This window comes from Pongo pygmaeus, chromosome 5, assembly GCF_028885625.2.
Source record: "Pongo pygmaeus isolate AG05252 chromosome 5, NHGRI_mPonPyg2-v2.0_pri, whole genome shotgun sequence".
NCBI lineage: Eukaryota > Metazoa > Chordata > Mammalia > Primates > Hominidae > Pongo > Pongo pygmaeus.
This window is the reverse complement of record NC_072378.2, coordinates 148,440,799-148,455,524: the sequence shown is the minus strand read 5'-3', so window position 1 is coordinate 148,455,524 and position 14,726 is coordinate 148,440,799.

Sequence of the window (14,726 nt, the reverse complement as noted above, 5' to 3'; positions counted from 1 at the left end):
TGAAAAATCTCAATATGCAGTGGGCAGCACCTGCAAGGAGTCATGAAGGACTGACGGGAATTTCACAAGGGAAAATGGAAAGACTGATTGGAGTGGGAAATACACATACAGGATGCCAGGCAAAGCCTGGGCGGAAGGGGTGGGGCTTCGTTTAAAGTGCTTTCCAAACATGCTCCTTGACTTCCTGTTTCTCTCTGCAGTCTGTTTTCTACCTTCCAAAGCCTAGAGCTTCCCAGAACCATTTCTCGTCTGGGTCCTTTCCTGACCATGCCAGGAAAAGGAAATTTCTCCTGACATTGCACCTTCATGGCACTTACTGCGCTTCTTCAAAGCTAGAAATGCCATAAATTGTAAGACACACCATTATTTCATGCACCATTAAGAGAAAATGTTGCCAGTTAAACCATGACGGTATTTTTGTTTTTTAATGACTTCAAATTCCTATTCTAACTTACTGAATGAGCTGCTCTAGGATTATTTAGACATGGAAGATGTGTAACTGGTGATTATGAATTTGACTTCTTTAATACCTTCAGCATTGACAACATATTTCAAGAGCACCAAGGTTTAATTAACATAACCTTATAATTTCATTTTTTCTTTTCCCTGACTGAATCACACGTGGCTGGAAGTTAGATGGCTTTGTTCAGTCAGCAGGAAGTTCGGTGGAATTTCAGTGCTTTAATGTTAAGTCCTGCACAATGAATGAACTGGTAACACCAGCTTCCTGGCACTTTGACATTTCCTTCATCTAGTGGCAGATTGTATTTTCCAAGTACAGCTGCAACAACATCTCCTAGACCATATGTTCTAGAAACTTGCTACTTTCCAATCAAGAGGTGAAGTTAATTCCCCTCCTCCAGAATCTGGATGGCTTCTGAATCTCTTGGAAACCAACAGAATGCAGCAGAAGTGACTCTATGTGACACTGGAAGCTGGGTCATAAAAGATTTGGCTTCCACCTTGCTCATGGGTCACCAGCTCTAGCTCTTGAAGCCTTTGGCTTCCATGTAAACAGTTCAGCTAATCTGGGTCTGCCAAGTTATTTCAAAGCCCAACATAGCCCATGCAGAGAGATCACAGGAAGAGGCTTGGTGGCTACAGAAAGACAGAAAGATGCCTCACCTGCTTCCAGCTGATTCAGCCCCCTACTGTCCCATCTCCAGACACGTCAAACTGCAACTGGATGACAGACGTTAAGCTGGAACTTTGCAGGCAAGCCCTTTCTTAGTTCCTGACCCACAGAGAATGTGAGAGATGATAAAATTATTAGGATTGTTTTGGAGTGATCTGTTGTATAGCAAGAGGTAACTGGAATACACCTATTTCCAGGAATTTGGCAATTTCTCCTCCCTTTAGGTGCACTGTTTGATCTGTGCTAGGCAATCCTTTCCAGTTGTCTCAGAAACAGACATAACTGGCTGCATCTACTTGTTGGCGCAGGTTATGCAAAGCACTTGGGTTGCTGCTTCACAAAAACATATGGACTTGTGATCACATTTACTTCATTGATATAAATGTTTCCTCTATTAACATATCATACATGCCTTGCAGCACTATTTCCATTCCTTTATGTGTGTAATAACTTTTTTCCATGAGAAACCATACAGTACTTTTCTTAGAAGATATTTTAAATGGCACTATAACTCACGGTATCCACAGTGAGCATAACTCATGCAGAGAGGACGATCGGGTCAAGGCCAAATTCTAGAATATGCAATCACAACTACATTTTGAAGACTACCTCGCCATCAGTGGAAAAAGATGCCACCCATTTAAAGACACATCCCAAATGTGAGGCATTAAAATACGAGATTTTAGAATTAGAGGGAAGAAAGTATGGCCCTCTCTGTTCCTCTCTCATGGCAGGTATCATATATGATTTTTGCCTCCTACTCTAGGTATTTGTGTACACCAATGTCAAAAGCGTGATTTGAAACATTCTGTTTATCTCCCAGTTTCAACTTCATCCTTTGAGCACTGCCTTCTATGGGGAATCCTCCAATCATCCAGAGAGGTTCCATGTTAATATCACACTTTGTGACCTCAAATCCTAAGATCTGGTGCATAGACTTTTTGGGGCAATTCTTCACTCACTTCTAACTGGCTGTGAGTTTCATTCCCCACAGTGGCTGTTCCAAACCTTCCCTGGTCTTCTTAATTTCCCAAGATCATTCCTACCAACTAGAGAATTGAATAGTAAGATGTCAGAGGGGTAAGAACCAAGATTTGATGGAAAACAATGTTGAATTTGTAGACTTTTACTAAGCAACTTAATATCTTTCTGGAAGGGCTGTAGTAAGGAGTAGGTAAAAGTTATATGCAAAATGTTTGACAACAGAGTGCCTAAGGATAGTAACGTTAGTCTTAGTTTTACTCATATTACCTCCTATTTTGCAGAAAGGATAAAGACAATTTCTTTCAATTGTTCTCCATTTCATCTAAAAATTCATCTGTATCTAAATTTACTCCACCTATCTTCATTGCCTCTTGTCTCATAAAGAATATCCCTGTTCTCCTGAGAGTGTGACTTTAACACCATAGTGGCTTAGTTTCTTCATAGACAGATTAGAGATAATGGAACTACCCACTTCCAGGGTTGTTCATTAGAATTTAATGAGTAGATACATCTTAAAACTTCAGGTCATTTCCTGGCACAGGTTAAGTACTAAATGTTAACAAGTAATCTTAGCATCTTGAATTTCTCATACTTTCCTCTAGTGGTCAACAGGCCCTGCTTAGATAAATATAAGTTGTTTGAGGTAGAGAGTGAGAGTGGATATGGTGTGCTCAGGTTTGAGTGTGTGCAGTATTAGAAAGAAGAACGAGAAAGAGTTGGAAATGAAGCTAAAACGATTTCTGTCATTAAATTAGGACAGACCATTTCTTCAGGTTATTGGTTTCATCATTGTTTTTCCTTAGTCTTCATTTTTGGAAAACCTGATGGAAATTGTACCTTGAATAAACAAGTTAACAAATATTTATCAATTAACTGAATATATAATTTGCTTTCACATGAGAGTCAATGGAAAAGCAGAGTTCATACATAGAATTTCACTTTGGTCAACTTTCAAGGGGACATTTTTTTCAATTTGCAGAACAAATTTCATGAATAATAGGACTTGGTCCAGGCTCCTAACCATCTTTCATCCTTGGGTGTATCCATCAGCCTAGGAACACCTAACACCATGTGGTGTTTAATCCTACAGCAAACTATCGACACTTTCAACTTGAATGATCATGTATCACTTAGTTTTCAAGGTACCACCTTCACTTTTAAGAATAAAACAAAATCCAAATGTTAGATTTAATTTTTTTCCAAATATTGATAAACTTTATGAAAAGGTTTAAAAAATCTTTCATTATTAATTCATTAGCTTATTTCATTCATTTTTCCTGCTCCTTTGGACTTGACTAATGTGGGTTGAAACCCATTGTTGCTCCCTTATGGAAGTTATTTTACCTTACTGGGTAACTGTTTTCTTCACATATCAGATACTGTTTAAGAGGCAGTTTTGAAGATTAAATGAGATAAGGTTGAAAGCAGGTAAAAGGGTACCTGGAACATAATAAGTGATTTAACAAAGCTTAATTTAATGGCAAACTCCCCTGATTCCTCTTGACATTTTTTTTTCTTTTCATATGGGGGCTGGCCTATAAAGAGAATTTAATTCTGTCATCTGGGCATTTTATCTTCTTAGTCTCCCAGCTTTAAGAGATTAAAAGGGTTTTTAAACATTGACGTTGCTGGAATTTTATTTACAGTTCATATCTGTTTAATTTTTAATACTCCATGGATGTGTGGAAATATTTTTTTCCTCTCTTTCTTTTTAGAAAAGAATTTCCCCCAGGTTATCCTCCATTAAAAGATACGCTTTAGATAATCTGTTCTGGAGACAGGATAGAAACCATATCCATGCAGATATTAACTAGATTGACAAAGTTGTTGAGATTACTGTAAAGTACACTCTAAATTTATATACTAAACTCCTGGAGTATCTAAGTCATTTTTAGTCATTGTTCATATTTATTTTAAATAAAAAATCCTTCTGGATTGTGTAAGAAAAATCAGTAACTGTATTAACAAAATACAGTTGAAGGCCTCCAAGATGACAGTGGAGAGATTATCTCCATGTAGAGAAGACCAAGTGTGGTGTGGACCATGGTCCCAATTGTTATATCCACAATTCACCAGTGCCATGACCATCTCTCCTTAATCACACTTGACATCTTTCTGCTGACTTCCAGGGCGTGAGGCTTTATAATCAAAATGCCAGCTCATAACAGCTAGGCAGTCCCTTCCTTAATAACTTGTGACCTAGCTCAGACATTTATGTAAGACCTTGTTAGAGGCCTTGTTAGAGTGATAGAAAAACATAAGGCTATAACATCACACACACACACACACACACACACACACACCCCTACACACACACCCACACACCCACCCCAGGGTAAGCACTCAGCTCTTTCATCTCTTTCACACAGGCCCATTTTCTCTGTTTCAGTTTAATTCACGTGCATCTACCTCTTCTCCACTGTTGACACCAGAAAACTCCCTTCCATATGCCCTTGTGGAACTCGCTATACTTCGTTCAATAAACGTTCAGTGACTACCTGCTATGTGTCCAGAATAAATTAAGAATACAGTTTATGCCCTTTATCTTCTTGAATCACATTTTCTCCTGTCTTATGCTATTCTTTGGTTCAGAAATTCGCTAATGCCATGGTTCATATGTTTCACAACATTGATTTACATTTATTACATTCATATAGACAATATTTAGCATTAATAATTCAGCTATTAGTACATGCTTCTGTATACAACAAAGGCAAATAATTTGTCTCTAAATAGAGAAAGTGTGATTTGACTAAGGTGTTTGGAATCCACAGTTGAGCACAGCACTAGGTAGGTGGCCCAAGGCACTCAAAAAAGCACTGATTTCAAACCCTGGCCTTGCCATTAAGTAGCCAAGGAGATTGGAGTAAATTATGTAGTTTCGCTAGACTTCAATTTCTTTACATGTAACATGACTGGTTTGCCAGATGATCTTTCTGGACTTTAGCTCTAAAAAATTAGATTCTACCATGCGTCTTATGTTTTGGTATTGCAATGAAAATATAAAATAAGAGACTGATATGGTTTGACTCTGTCCCCACCCAAATCTCTTCTTGAATTATAGCTCCTGTAATTTCCACATGTCATGAGAGGGACCTGGTGGGAGGTAAATGAATCATGGGGCCAAGTATTTCCCGTGCTGTTCTCTTGATAGTGAATAAGTCTCACGAGAGCTGATGGTCTTATAAAGGGGAGTTCCCTTACACAAGCTCTTTCTGCCTGTCACCATGTAACATGTGATTTTGCTCTTCCTTTGCCTTCTGCCATGATTGTGAGGCCTCCCCAGCCATATGGAACTGCGAGTCAATTAACCTCTTTCCTTTAAAAATTACCCAGTCTCGGGTATGTCTTTATTAGCAGCGTGAGAACAGGCTAATACAGAGACACCTCATGAGTCAAAGTTTTCAGAAATGGTGATTGGCTGCTGAGCTGGTCAGTTACATTTATTAGTCCCACACCATGTGCTTTAAATAGGACTCAGCATCCAGTGGGGATTAGCATGTGCCTTAGTTTGAGATTTGAACTCAAGTCATTTGTTAAGAAAGTGCTCCCAGGAGAAACTGGGCAGCAAGTCTGAGACGTTGAATAAGGAATGGAAGAAGCCAACCCAAGGTGCAGATCTCACAGGTGAGCTCTATGGTGTAAAATGTGGCTCAGGATTTGTCTCGCTTGGCAGGGAAGCAGGGCTTCATACTCATGTACCAGAAGGTGGTTAGCTAAGGCGTGCCCTGGGGAGAATGTAAATTCAAGGCACTTCTGGCTCTTTGAGCAAACAAGCAGGTCCCTGAGGAGGGTCATGGGTACAGCCCATTGGAAGAAAAATGGGTATAAGGAATGAGGAACAAAAATAGAAAAAGGAATCTAGGTATCTGAGCAGAGATTTGACCATGTCCACTGCAGGGCCTACGAGTTAGAATGCTTTCAGATACATGTAAGAGAAAACCTACTTCAAACTGTTCTAGTCAAGAAAAGGAATTGGCTGCCTCCATTCAGAGATAGGGTAGATTTCAGACATGGTATATTCTGGGCTCTAGCACCCTTTTTCTGCTGTCCTCCAGGGTCTGGTCTCCTCTGAATACTTTGTCTAGTGACAATCAGCATTATATATCTTTTTTTCATATTTTCTTTCCCAACTGCTAAAAAAATTCAAAGTTTTACTTTAATTGGAATATATTAGGTCAAATACCCTCTTCTGAATCAATACCTGTGGCAAGGTATGTGTATTCCTATGACTGACAGAAGCTAGGATGGAGCCAATGAAGAGTGTACCCAAAGGGAGAGAGGTGAAATGATTTGAGGAACAAGAAAAAAGATGACTGCAATCTTTTGCTAATCAATTTCCATCCATATCCTCCTCCCTATATCAAGCTCCCCAAATCTCAACCTCTAAATGAAAGCTGTGGTTCACCACTAGGCTGCATGCTGGGATCACCTGATGCCTGAGCTCAGCTCCCAGGGATTCTTATTTAATTAACCTGGGATGCAGCCTGGCCATAGAAATTTTTTAAATTTCCCAGGTGGTTCAGTTGTACAATCCAAGTTGAGAACCACTCTCTAATGGGAGACAACCAAATCATCTTCCAGTTATCTCAAGTGCAGGATTTCTGAGTGAAATTCTTTCTTAATAAAATTCTGATATAACTCCTGATGGCCAATAACAAGTCAATAAATGGTATATTAACCATCATTTACACTCTCCAACATACATACAATGGTGGAGAGAGAATGACAAGCTACAATACAAATTTCCATTTTAAAAAACAATAAGAAGCAACACAGAGTGGCCATTGGTCCATAGCACATTTCATATCCTGCTGGACAGGAACATGGAGTGATCCTTGTTTTGCAGGAGGAGTGAATGATTTAGCTGGCCAGTCTTGTAGACCTTAGTCCTGCTCTCTGGGAGGATCTTCTTTATCATTTGTAGTGTAGGGTTACATCAAAGATGGACATTGGGTACAACTTTCTTTCTGGGTCTTCATCACCCTGGGGGTCAATATATGTGATTATAAGAGCTTGGAGATTGCCCTAGGGGTGAACAATAGCCAAACTTCTGTCTTGGGGAGTCTTTAGGAATTTTAGTTGCTTGGAGAGAACGAAGGATTAGGTTCTTCCCAGATAGCAGCTTTATCTCCTGTGATGGCTCCCTACCTCCCTGCTTTTGCTCCAATTTACCTTACCTTGGGGCAGAGAATATGATTTTTTTCAACCTGTCTGTCTACAGATAACCCAGCTTTTTTCCATTTAGGAAGAAAAACCATTTGTTGAGAGTGTCTGTCTCAGAAAAGCTATATTGTCTTTCTTCTTTTCTTTGTTTGGTTAGTTTCAGGCCAAATTTGTCTTTCTGTTGAAGGACTTTAGTGAAAGCTATATTTATTTTCCTATGAAATCACCAAATGCTACAATCTTGTTGGCACTTGAACTTTCTTGTAAGGTACAACAGGAAGTCATAATTAGCCAATTATTTTGTGACTTTATAAAAAGATTTACCAAATTCTGACCATAGAGGATTTTTCCCTATCGCTGACCTAGATGCAGTTTATTTCAACATTTTAGGATCTGTTATGTGCAAAACACCATTCCTGTTAGTACCAAATTCTGTATCTGGTAGGATGCTTTTGTTTATAAGTAATAAAACAACACTACAATCAGGCTAAGTCATGAAGGACCTTAAATGGCTCATGTAACTGAAACTAAAAAGTTGGGGAGGTGGGTGCACTTCAGCTAGAGGTCCAGTTCTTCCATTCCCCTACATTTCTCTCTTCTCCTTCATCCTTTATGGATCAGCCTCATCTTCAAGCTGGGCTTCTCTTGGAATCATCAAATTGCTTCAGCTAGAACCCAAAATACACACCTCTCTCCAGAACACGTGTGGTGTGATTAGAGGGGTATGGGTAACATTTCTCTCTTTAACATTGAACAAGAATTCAGAGTTTCACTCTAATTAAATAAAATTACATCACACAGTTCACCTCTGGGCAGTCACTATGGCACGAAGTGGGAGACTGCCTTGATCATTGACTCAGGCTTGCTACCCAGTAGCCTAAGAAGGGTCAACCCCAAGAAACACTTATCAATGCCTGGGATAGCCACCAAGGAATGTATTAGAGAAATAGAAAAAAAAAAGCCATTTGCTCATACTTTAGGTGTGGATGTAAAGACACGGAACATCAATGAAGAACTTTTCTATTTTCAAGTGAAAAATGTGTGAATGTGAGGAGATAATCATTTGGTGGATTTAGTGAATTTTTTATTTGTTTGCTTTAAGCAAGTATTGGTATTAAAATCTGTAAATCTCTTTTTTTTTCTTTGAGTTCTTCTGATCCCCAGCAGGTAAACAAATAATACTTTAAACTTAAAAGCAACGAATACACAAAATTGCTGAGCTCCTAAGTGCTTAATCAGCTCATTGTTATTACATTATTGCATTCACGTTAACGTTATAAAAATATCGCATGGCAAAATTCTGGAAATGAAACGGTTAACTCTGGGGAACACAAGTATGTTAGCAACTCTGGTTCACAGGAGCAATTCTGTGTTACTGTTTCCAGCATTCTTCCTCTCTGTGTTTTTTCTTATTGCTAAATGCTAATAGCCTCAACATGATAATCTACATAAAGCACCCCCATAATCATATTAAAATTAAGGAAAACATGTATAAAACATCTTATTTCTGCTTAGTGACGGTGAGCAGGGGGAAAATAGGCAGAAGAATTTTTGTGACAGTTTATATTCCAACAAATAATCACATTTTATCCTCTTAATAGGTTTAAAGTGTACTCCCAAAGCCGATTATACATTTTATGCATTTAATGATAATCACACTTTCCTCTTATCTGCTGTGAATATCTTCAATTTAAATATAAGTTTAATTGATGCCTATCATTTAATAATCATACTATGATCCAAGCCAATTATAACAATTCTTTCCTGTAAAACTACAGTTGTTAGAGGAATGTCGAGTAGGAAAATGTTTAAATCCTGACATAAAAATGTCTGCGATAAAACCAGGAGCTTTGAATTTCATGGCCCTTTAATATTGCCTCTGAAGTAATGAAAAGGCCATTTTCCATCACTTGCTTCAAGGACTTCACTAATAACATCTTCCACAAAGGACTGATCTTTTTTTAAGCAGGATATTGTGATGTTATTCTAAACCATTTAAAATTATATAACAAACTTTTACTGGAATCTCTCAGACTTCCTTTTTTATTCACTCTAATGAAATACTTGTTAAACAGGTTACTTCATCTTAATCTTATGGAAATGCCTATGACAGAGAATCTGTTATTTAAGTCAGTTTCAGAATTAAAGGATAAGAATTGGGGGTGGTGATGAGGAAGGAGGTCATAAATAATCTAAAGAATTAGGAAAAAGGCTTTTCTTTTGGTCTTGATTCAATTCATCTAGGTTGCAAAAAATATTGTGCTATGATAGCCTGATACTAATCCCTGGGGGACAGTGCCTTCCATGCAAACCTCCTCTTGGGTATGAGTGGCTGTCCAATTAGAAAGAACCTGGCTGGCAAGGAAATCGCTAGGTCTTGAATGGGTCAATGGAGTCAGCAGGGAATCTTTGCCGAAGTCTATGTGTTAAGCGCTGCGGTCCACTCTGAGGGCCCTGAATAATGTCAGTCGCACCAAAAAGGAGAATTTTGGAAACTCCTAGAATAAGGTTGTCTAACTTAAAAATGGCTCAAGGTGAAGTTCCCCTGGAGCACAGAAATCCAAGGAGAAAATGAGTTTCTACTTTCACTTCATATGGGACCTCTCGCTAGGAAACTGCGAAGGGTAATTATGCAAAATGCACATCAGAACGTCCCAGACAATCTGCACAGAGGGAAAGGTGATGCAATGCAGTAAGAACCCCAGGCACTGGCTTTGTGCAGCTCAATTTTCCTGGGAGGACTAGTATAGGGGGGTGAGCTAGGAACTGACCAGTGAGGAATCAGAGGGCAGCTCCACCAGTTAGTGCTGTAAATAAAACGAATGAATGAACTAAGTAAAAATCAACCTTTAAAGAACGATCTTCCTATCACAATGTTAGAGGGTGCAGATGCTTTTACCTGCATCACACTTTTCCACTTTCCTTTCCTCTCCATGGGAATGACATGAGTACTGAGGTAAGAACCATCATCAGAATTTCAGAATAGTGCCTGGCACATTTTTAGGTTAGCTATTTTTATTAGTCAATTTTCACACTGCTATGAAGAATGACCTGAGACCGGGTAATTTACAAAGGAAGAGGTTTAGTCGACTCAGTTCCACATGGCTAGGGAGGCCTCAGGAAACTTATAATCATGGCGGAAGGTGAAGAGGAAGGCAAGGCATGTCCTACATGGTGGCAGGAGAGAGAGTGAGTACAGGGGAAACTGCCACTTTTAAACCATCAGATCTCATGAGACTTCCCTCACTATCACAAGAACAGCAGTGTGGGGAACCGCCCCCATGATCCAATCACTTCCTACCAGGTGCCTCCCTCAACACATGGGGATTACAATTTGAGATGAGACTTGGTTGGGGACACAGAGCCATAACATACCATTCCACTGCTGGCCCCTCTCAAATCTCATGTCTTTTTTACATTTCAAAACCAATCGTTCCTTCCCAACAGTCCCCCAAAGTCTCAACTCATTCCAGCATTAACTCAAAAGTGCAAGTCCAAAGTGTCATCTAAGACAAGGCAAATCCCTTCTGCCTATGAGCCTGGTAAAATAAAAAACAAGTTAGTTATGTCCAAGATACAATGGGGCTATATGAATTGGGTAAATGTTCCCATTCCAAATGGGAGAAATTGGCTAAAACAAAGGGGCCACAGGCCCTGTACAAGTTCAAAACTTGGCAGGGCACTCATTAAATCTTAAAGCTTCTTCAAATTCCACTTCTGACTTAAAAGAAAAATTAAAAAATTTAAAAAAACCCTTAAAGCTCCAAAATAATCTCCTTTGATTCCATGTCTCACATCCAGGGCATGCTGATGCAAGGGGTGGGCTCCCAAGGCCTTGGGAAGCTCTGTCCCTATGGCTCTGCAGGGTACAGACCCTGTGGCTACTTTCATAGGGTGGTATTGAGTGCCTGCAGCTTTTCCAGGCACACAGTGCAAGCTGTTGATGGATCTACCATTCTGGGTTCTGGAGTATGGTGGCCCTCTTCTCACAGATCCACTAGGCAGTGCCCCAGTGGGGACTCTCTGTGGGGGCTCCAACCCCACATTTCCCCTCTGCATTGCCCTAGTAGAGGTTCTTCATGAGGGCTCCACCCCTGCAGCAGACTTCTGCCTGGACATTCAGGCATTTTCATACGTCCTCTGACATCTAGGTGGAGGCTTCCAAAGCTCAACTCTTGTCTTCTGCACACCCACAGGCCCAACACCAAGTGGAAGCCACCAAGGCTTGAGGCTTGCACCCTCTGAAGCAATAGGCCAAGTTGTATCTTGGCCCCTTTTAGCCACAGCTGGAGCTGGAGTGGCTGGGATACAGGGCACTAAGTATCAAGGCTGCACAGAGTTTAGTTCCCAGTAAGTTCCTCATTGCCATCTGAGACAACCTCAGCCTGGACTTCATTGTCCATATCACTATCAGCATTTTGATCAAAACCATTCAAAAAGTCTCTAGGAAGTTCCAAACTTTTCCACATCTTCTTATCTTCTTCTGAGCCCACCAAACTGTTCCAACGTCTGCCCATTACCCAATTCCAAAGTTGCATCCACATCTGCAGGTTATCTTTATAGCAGTGCCCTCCTCCCAGTACCAATTTTTATGTACTTGTCCATTTTCACACTGCTATAAAGGACCTGAGGCTGGGAAATTTACAAAGGAAAGAGGTTTAATTGACTCACAGTTTTTCATGGCTGGGGAGACCTCAGGAAACTTACAATCATGACAGAGGGTGAAAAGGAAGCAAGACATGTTATACATGGCAGCAGGAGAGAGAGAGAGCAGGGGAAACTGCCATGTTTAAATCATCAGATCTCATGAGACTTCCCTCAATATCATAAGAACAGCATGAGGGAAACTGCCCCCATGATCCTATCACCTCCTGCCAGATCCCTCCCTTGACATGTGGGGATTCCAATTTGAGATGAGATTTGGGTGGGGACACGGAGCCAAACTATATCACTATATCACTATATCTTCTATATCACTATCTAGACTGTATCTTCTATATCACTATAGAAGAAAAACTATATATTCTTCTTCTTATAACTTGATTCTATCCCCTTATGGTGTCTTAGACAGAATGCCCAAATGGAGGAGCATAGTATTTGTATCAATGAAAGTGTTAAAGAACAGTTGCCTTATGTATTTCATGGCATCATTTCACTGGAATCATTATATTCCACATGACTGCTTGGGTCAGACCATGAGATATAATATGATATGGACACTTGTGTTCTAGAAATAACCACAACTACATCATTCTAGGAGCAAAATATCAGAGAAGAAGATTCAAATTTCTTCTAAGTTAGAAGTTTATTTTAAATGTTATTCTCTTCTGCTTAAATTTCAGTTGATTCCTTCTTATCTTCATTTCACTAGACTTAAAAAAAACTATCCCATCTATAAAATAACTTTGATGTTTTCTATTGGAAATGAGGGAAAGGGCTACACATGAGTTAGCAGGTAGGATCATACAAAAGACAAAATGGCTTATCTCACAGAACACAAAATCATAAAATTTTACGGCTGAAATGGACATCAGAGAGCATCTAACCTAAGTACTTCATTTAAAAATGTGAAAAAAGAAGCCATATAGGTTATTTGCTTAGTGAATTAGAAATGTGGTACCAATATAACACCATTGCTAAAATGATGGACACTGTTTCAGAAACTATTATGCATAAAAGACATTAAATTGATAATATTGGATGATGACTTCCTGTTAAATTATAACCAGAATTAGAATCATAATGTTTCTATAATCGTAGGTACTCTACTCACAAAAATATGAAGTATCTAATCTTAGTAGTAATTACCATATTTAATTTAAAAAGGGAGATTCTTAATATATTTTCCAAATTGAAGAATTTATTTGACTTAAGTTATATTCAAGATACGGTTTTTTAAAATCAAGACTATGTATAGCCCTAAGGCTAATATTGTTATCCCCAAACTTTTCCCATATTGGAACTAAAAAAATATATTTAGCTGTCTTGCTTTATCTAAGAACAAGGAGAATATAAATGGTATAGGAAACCTAAATTTACTTCTGTAATACATGAGGCTCTCTAATTAAAAATGCTCTGTATGTTGTAATTGGCTAAGTTTTGATTACTGGGCTCTGAGGTGGTGGGTGGGGAGGTTACAAAGATCTCTGTATATATTTTAATCAAGACACATGATGTGCAATTTAAGCAGCACAGTTTACTTTCTTTATACCATAATGGTACCTTCCACATTCTGAAAGAGAAAAAAATGGACACTCTGCTTCCTTTCAAACTTGTTTGGACATAGAGTTTTGAATGAAGGAGATAACTGATTAAAGCCGTTTGGCAATCAGTGTAGCTGAGGGCCACAAGGAAATAAAAGACTAGACAAAATAACATCATAAAGTATGTAGAAAAAGAATCATAGCCTTGACTGGCATTCTGTTTAATCAATGTAGCATTTCACACTGTCTAGCTCTGACTTTTCCACAGTGGTGAATTGGAAGTGATGTTCGTTAAAGCAAATAGGAATTGCCTGGCAAAATCCTTAAACAACAATGAAATATTTAGAGGTAATGTTTTGATGTGACGTCCTGGAAGTTGGCTCTATATTTGTAGATGATATATAACTCTTGCTTTCATAAATTTTCAACTTTCTTTTCTGGCACATTCTGCAGATTTTTTTTTTTTTTTTTTGAGATGGAGTCTCACTCTGTCACCAGGCTGGAGTGCAGTGGCACGATCTTGGCTCACTGCAATCTCTGCCTCCTAGGTTCAAGCGATTCCCCTGCCTCATCCTTCTGAGTAGCTGGGACTACAGGCATGCACCACCACTCCCAGCTAATTTTTTGTATTTTAGTAGAGATGGAGTTTCACCATGTTGGCCAGGATGGTCTCAATCTCCTGACCTTGGGCCACCCGCCTTGGCCTCTCAAAGTGCTGGGATTACAGGCGTGAGCCACTGTGCCTGGTCAAGAATATTCTAATAGATAGATTACCAGGGGAAAAATGTATACCTTGACTAAATAATAACACAGTCTTTTTAAGTGTGTGAATATAACCCCAAACCTAAAATCTTCATTGCATACTTCTTGCTGAGACAAGAAACTTTACATTTACCACATCTTAAGATCTTAATAGAATCTATTTTGTTGGATTACAGTATAATAGGCAACTAGGTTTTCAAATATTGAGCATGTGGACACAGACACAACCCTTCAACACAAATCATAGCAGCATTAGTTTTTAGAAACCAAAGGAGGAAAATACCGGCAAGAATAGAGAAGAAATAATTTTTCACCCATAAGAGCATCTTTTTCCAGGAAGTTCTTTCTGGCTTCTAATACTGGTTATAGAAAGAATGTGTGAGGCTACCCGGGCCTATGTGAGGTCCAGTTTGTTTTCTGTCGTGAGTCCTCAGGGAATTAGGTCAAGTAACAAATGCCTGATTGTCCCAGAGAAG